The sequence below is a fragment of the Oncorhynchus gorbuscha genome, linkage group LG19 (assembly GCF_021184085.1).
Source record: "Oncorhynchus gorbuscha isolate QuinsamMale2020 ecotype Even-year linkage group LG19, OgorEven_v1.0, whole genome shotgun sequence".
NCBI lineage: Eukaryota > Metazoa > Chordata > Actinopteri > Salmoniformes > Salmonidae > Oncorhynchus > Oncorhynchus gorbuscha.
The window spans coordinates 57,674,375-57,681,455 of record NC_060191.1 but is presented as its reverse complement, the minus strand read 5'-3'; the positions used below and the strand labels follow the sequence as shown (position 1 = coordinate 57,681,455).

The 7,081-nt window shown below is 39.6% G+C and overlaps 1 protein-coding gene across 3 annotated transcripts in view; it reads left to right on the top strand.

Moving 5' to 3' along the window:
- The first annotated feature begins 1,778 nt into the window (after positions 1-1,778).
- The window catches only part of LOC124005697 (CUE domain-containing protein 1-like), a 47,981-nt gene continuing 42,678 nt past the window's right edge, over positions 1,779-7,081 (top strand). For all 3 annotated transcript variants that reach the window (XM_046315180.1, XM_046315175.1, XM_046315177.1), the window contains exon 1: positions 1,779-2,038. The gene's annotated coding sequence lies outside the window, so the exon portion shown is untranslated. The remainder of the gene's footprint in view (positions 2,039-7,081) is intronic.

Genomic DNA, 7,081 nt, shown 5'->3' with positions numbered 1-7,081 from the left:
GAGTGGTTTACAATATAAAGCAGGCAGGCATTGAGACATTCAGTTTTGATTGAACGTTAGGTCACTTGTTTTAATCATTCTAAGTGACTGAGCGTGGTATGATCTTCGGTGCTAGGCAAAGCGGATCCAGCATCTCAGAAATTGCCGCCCTCCTGGCCTTTTCAAGCTTGACAGTGTCTAGGTTTTACCTGAAAAGTGCGAAAAACATTGTCAGCAGCAGTCCTGTGGGCGAAAACAGCTCATGATGAGGTGGAAGGAGAATGGCATTAAGAGGCAAGAATTGTGAAAGCCAACAGTCAAGCCACAAACAGACAAATAACGGCACAGTGGTGTGCAGACAGCATCTTGGAACGGGCTATTGAAGCAGAAGACATACCGGGTTCCACTCGTTCAGCTAAAAACAAGAAGTTTCTCCAGTGGGCACGTGATCACCAACATTGGACAATTGAGTCGAAAAATATTGCCTGGTCCGAAGAATCCCGGTTCCTGTTGCATCATGCTGATGGCAGATGCAGGATTTGGTGAAAGCAGCATGAGTAGATGGACCCATCCTGCCTGGTGTCAAAGGTGTAGCGCCATCCAATCTGCAGCAACTGCATGATTGCCATCGTGTCAGCATGGACCAACATCCCTGTGGAACGTTTACCGACTTGTAGAGTGGGTGTTCTGGAGGCAAAGGGGGTCCGACCAGGTACGAGATGGGTGTAACTAATAAACTGTCCGGTGAGTGTACATTTGCAGTCTCACTTCACTCCGCCACCACACATACATTGTGTTGTGGCCCTGGCATGTGGCAGCAAAATGAATCCATTCATTACCATTCAAGTCACAAGAAACGCGTCATTTCATTTGTCGCCTCTCATTCAGAAACACATTTCAACTTGACAGTTTACCCTAAATATTGCCAGGAGAACTCTACCTGCCTGAATGCCTCGTGTCAACTGTAAAGTTTGGTGGAGGAAGAATATTCTGTCTCCAACATTCTGGCAACAATGTCCTGTTTCAGCATGACAATGCCCAGTGTTCAGAGTGAGGTCCATACAGGAATGGTTTGTCGATACCAGTGTGGAAGAACTTGACTGGCCTGCACAGAGCCCTGACCTCAACACCATTGAACACCTTTGGGATGAATTAGAATGCCGACTGTGAGCCAGGCCTAATCGCCCAACATCAGTGCCCGACTTCACTAATGCTCTTGTGGCTGAATGGAAGCAAGTCCCTGCAGCAATGTTCCAACATCTAGTGGAAAGCCTTCCCAGAAGTGTGGAGGCTTTTGTGGCAGCAAAGGGGGGACCAACCCATATTAATGCCCATAATTTTGGAATGAGATGTTCAACGAGACTTTTGGTAATGTGTTCTATATTTGAGTTGCTTTTGAAAGCAAATTTTGAATTAAAAATATTGTCATTGTTCAATTCGATTTTCATAATAGCAAGCTAGGACTGATGGTTTGGGTTGCTAAACTAGCAAGTATGTTTGTTTGGTTACCAAGGAAACTACTGTCGCTATCTTGTAAATTTGCTAGCTACATTATTGGGATCACTAATTGGGTCAGTCTCATATGCTGCTTACCTAAAAAAAGGACAATATAGGGTATCTGAAGGAAAAGGTAGTCCTATGTGTTTTTTCTCAGTAAAAAAGTGCAGTACATTTCTGTCATTACGTCTTCAAACATACATGCTTTCAACTGGAGGCTAAGCACAAATGTACATTCGCCTCTTTAACATAAATAAATCTCTGCTCAATACTGTATTTCTCCCATTTGTCCGCTAGGAAGGTGTGTTGTTTGTTTCTGGGACAACATGATGCAGGCTCTGTGCCTCCGACCGGCAGACATTGTTTTCATAGCTCTGGTTTACTACAATCAGCCAACACAGGCACAGTTTCGTGGAGATCCCTCTGTTGCAATAATTCGGACTTTCAAAACACGGTCACTGAAGAGAGTCATCCACAATCTGTTTGGCAATAAAAATAACATTGACAGAAGAAATCACCGTCGTAGTTCCCCTTCGGAAACCATTTGTCTGCTTTTCAATGAGTAAGTAACATTAGCTACATTTGACTGTTTTCCAGCTAGCTAGCAAGTAAACGCTAACCAAATGTGCATTTTTTTTTACTAGCTAACTGATTTAGAACACAACGAAGTAACGTTTTAAGTGTTAACAATTTACTAAGATGATGAATAGCTAAAGGACATTGGGTAAAGTGAACCTTGATGGATTGTCTGTTTTCTATGTTGGAATTGGGAGTCAGCGAGGCCCTTCTGAACAGCAGCGTCCCAGGATTGCACAGTTGTCACATATAGAACAAGGGTTGATGTTAGTTATACAAATATATATTGTTGTGTCCCAAGTAGCTAACGTTACCGTTAGTTAGCTAACTAGTGAACAGATGTGTTTGCTTGCCTTAAATGCTGTCGCATTCGCTTATACTATAGTTTTTCTAAAAAGTATTTACGCTAGCTAATTCCCTTAACGCAATCCACACAACTAACATTAGTTTGCTTGCATTCACTGATTTAGCTAGCTACCGTTAGCTGTCTTCGTAAGCAGTACATTTCTTAATATCGTAAACTCAAATCCTAAACAAACAGCATATAAAGGTAACACTTCAGTAAATTGGGGATACAACGCATAATGAAAGCAGGTGCTTCAACACAGGTGTGGTTCCTGAGTTAATTAAGCAATTAACATCCCATCATACTTGGGTCATGTATGAAAATGTCCAGTTGGCCATTTTTTGTTTGTCTACCATGGATAGAAGCAGAGATCAAATTGCATTGGTCACGTAAACATATTTAGCTAATTTTATTGTGGGTGTAGATCTGTAACTTTGAAAGAGGGGTCTCAAAGGAGCATAAGTGGTTTACGGTCACCAGATCTTAACTCACTTACTGGAGATTCTGGAGCTGCATCTGAGAGTTTTCCACCACCATGAACAAAATACAAAATTATCGAATTTCTTGTGGAAGAATGCCGTTGAATCCAGACACTTGTAGAATCTATGCCAAGGCGCATTGAAGCTGTTCTGATGGCTCGTGGTAGCCCATCGCCCTATCAATACACTTTATGTTGATGTTTATTTTATTTTGACAGTTACCTGTAGTTGACAGGAATTTGTTCATAAAGCGATCAAGCAACACATGCCTGATTTTTAGTCAGTGACACGAACAAAGACAGCTGCCAGAGCAATGGAGTGATGGTTCACCGTTAATAAAGCCACACTGTAAATATTTATTCACGATCAATAAGATGCAGATCCTTACATTATCTCGCACAGTATATTATTAAAGTTCCCATGTGCCAACAAAGCTTTCACAATAATCTTTGTTGGCAAGTATACCTAAGGCCTGTATACCTAATTATTATGAAAGAATAGTGGATATTTATCATGTGTGTCCTAAACTGTGGCAGTTACTTCTAAACAGTACAACATTATTGATTGTGTTCATAAGATGTTCAAGCATGTCTGTGTCAAGGATGATAACATTTTCATGTAACAGAAAACTCTATGTCCAAAGTAGAGGTCGACCGGTTATGATTTTTCAACACCGATACCGATTATTGGAGGACCAGAAAAAGCCGATACCAAATAATCGTCCAATTTAAAAATATAAAAAAAGACAATTATAACAATATTGAATGAACACTTATTTTAACTTAATATAATACATCAATAAAAATCAATTTAGCCTCAAATAAATAATGAAACATTTTCAAATTGGTTTAAATAATGCAAAAACAAAGTGTTGGAGAATAAAGTAAAAGTGCAATATGAGCCATGTACGAAAGCTAACGTTTAAGTTCCCTGCTCAGAACATGAGAACATATGAAAGCTGGTGGTTCCTTTTAACATGAGTCTTCAATATTCCCAGGTAAGAAGTTTTATGTTGTAGTTATTATAGGACTATTTCTCTCTCTACGATTTGTATTTCATATACCTTTGACTATTGGATGTTCTTATAGGCACTTTAGTATTGCCAGTGTAATAGTATAGCTTCTGTCCCTCTCCTCGCTCCTACCTGGGCTCGAACTAGGAACACATCGATATCAGCCACCCTCGAAGCAGCGTTACCCATGCAGAGCAAGGGGAACAACTACTCTAAGTCTCAGAGCGAGTGACGTTTGAAACGCTATTAGCGCGTACCCCGCTAACTAGCTAGTCATTTCACATCAGTTACACCAGCCTAATCTCGGGAGTTGATAGGCTTGAAGTCATAAACAGCACAATGAAGAGCTGCTGGCAAACGCACGAAAGTGCTGTTTGAATGAATGCTTATGAGCCTGCTGGTGCCTACCATCACTCAGTCAGACTGCTCTATCAAATCATAGACTTAATTATAACATAATAACACACAGAAATACGAGCCTTTGGTAATTAAAATGGTCCAATCCGGAAACTATCATTTCGAGAACAAAATATTGATTATTTCAGTGAAATATGGAACGTTCCGTATTTTATCTAACGGATGGCATCCCTAAATCTAAATATTGCTGTTACATTTACAACCTTCAATGTTATATCATAAGTATGTACAATTCTGGCAAATTAATTACGGTCTTTGTTAGGAATAAATGGGCTTCACACAGTTCGCAATGAGCCAGGCGGCCCAAACTGCTGCATATACCCTGACTGCTTGCACGGAACGCAAGAGAAGTGACACAATTTGCCTAGTTATAAGAAATTTATGTTAGCAGGCAATATTAACAAAATATGCAGGTTTTAAAATATATACTTGTGTATTGATTTTAAAGAAAGGCATTTATGTTTATGGTTTGGTACATTGGTGCAACGACAGTGCTTTTTTTCGTAAATGCGCTTGTTAAATCATCACCCGTTTGTCGAAGTAGGCTGTGATACAATGAGAAATTAACAGGAACCGCATCGATTATATGCGATGCAGGACACGCTAGATAACTACACATGGTTGATGATATTACTAGTTTAACTAGTGATTATGTTAAGATGCATTGTTTTTTTATAAGATAAGTTTAATGCTAGCTAGCAACTTATCTTGGCTTCTTGCTGCCCTCTCGTAACAGGTAGTTCCTAGGCCGTCATCGAAAATAAGAATGTGTTCTTAACTGACTTGCCATGTTAAATAAAGGTGTGTTAAAAAATAAAAATAAACATATTGGCAAGTCTGTGTCCAAAAATACCGATTTATTACGAAAACTTGAAATCGGCCCTAATTAATCGGCCATTCCGATTAATCGGTTGACCTCTGGTCCAAAGCGTCACGGCTGCTTTGATGCCACTCTATCTATAGTCTGAACTGATGTTGAATCCGTAAATATTCATCTTCTTGCTCTAGAAATTCTTTACAGTTCCAAGGATTTCAAGATTTCAAAATATTCCGGGTCAAGAGTTTGTTCTCATCTTGGGCTCCTGGTCTTTGGTTGACTCCACTCCATAGAACAGCTTCAGACGACAGCCCATGAATTGCCCGGTGAGGCTGAACAGAACTCACCACCATGTTTCCAGATGAGTTTCAGAAGCGCTAATCGTTCATTAGAAATGTTTTTGACTGCTGCCCGTGGTTTGAGAGATCACAGAGATGGTATTCTGAAGGTTTGCACTGCAGTTGGTCTCTCTCTCTCTCTCTCTTTCTCTCTCTCTCTTTCTCTCTCTCTCTTTCTCTCTCTCTTTCTCTCTCTTTCTCTCTCTCTCTTTCTCTCTTTCTTTCTCTTTCTCTTTCTCTCTCTCATTATGACTCAGAGCATGCCAAAGTAACTTCTTGTTTTGGTTATCATTTTCCCACATCTTTTGAAAAGTGCAAGTTAGCAATACAATGAAGCCAATCGCATGGTTGGTCGATGGATCCACAATGTCAAATTAGACTATGTTCTGTAACAGGCCTACTTTACGCAAAGTGTTACCAGTGTAGCAGTGTTTCTGTTAGCTGGCAATTGCAGGCTTTTGCCCCCCCCTCCCCATAAATAAAACTGTTTCCGGGCAGAATGACCAGGCGAGAAAAAAATCCAGCGCAAAATAAAGCTTTTTATTCATTGATGCTTTTTATTCATTATGTATATACATTTGACCGTCATGCTTATCAGTCTATAGGTTCATTTGCATAATTTAGTGGAATTAAATTGGTCTGTCTATTTTTGTTATTCATCGTGTATCTTATTTATTCAACAACTATTACACACTCACAGCATACAGAGCCTATTTTGAGCGGGATTTCTCCTGCAGCTTCTCAGCTGGTTGCTGCTGGACTAAAACATGCTTTTATAAGCCCAATCACTGCACAACAATTCTAAATGCAATCACGTGTTAACAGTTTTGGTGCAGAATTAAAAATGGCGCGCAAATTTTTTTCTCATTAATTCTATTGCAGGCAACAGGCTATCAACACGTCACCCACCACTTTACAATGCGAGCTAGTCAAAATCTCACCATGGAAACGTGGAGGCAATTATTTTTAGAAAGACTTTAGAAAGACATGTGAGTTGGAAGATTACTATTTTTACCATTCTGCATGCCAGTTAGGATTTTCATATGCGCAATTTCATGGAACAGTAAAAATTTCAATAACATTTTTCTTTCTCAAAATCGTTGTCATGTGGTTAATCATAGAAATCGGAATTAAAATGATAAGAATCTAAAAGTTATAAGTCCAACTAATGCGAGATCAAAAAATAGAAAGAATGGCGCCGGAGGAGATGGCTGCCGTTTACGGACTCCTAAACAATTGTGCTATTGTGTTTTTTTTGCATTATTTGTAACTTTTGTTTTTATTTTGTACATAATGTTGCTGCCACTGTCTCTTATAACCAAAAATAGCTTCTGGATATCAGGACACCTCGCACTGGACCAATATTTTTTCCTTTAACGAGTCGGACGCAAATGATTTACTTCAGACATCCGACACGGCCCGATGCAGCTGAGGTAGATTATCTCATGATAAGCTGTAGACCATAATATTTACCAAGAGTTTTCAACTGTATTTTTCGTAGCTGTCTACATTAGCGGTCGACTGATTAATCGGAATGGCTGATTTAATTAGGGCTGATGTCAAGTTTTCATAACAATCGGTAATCCGCATTTTTGGACACCGATTATGGCCGATTACATT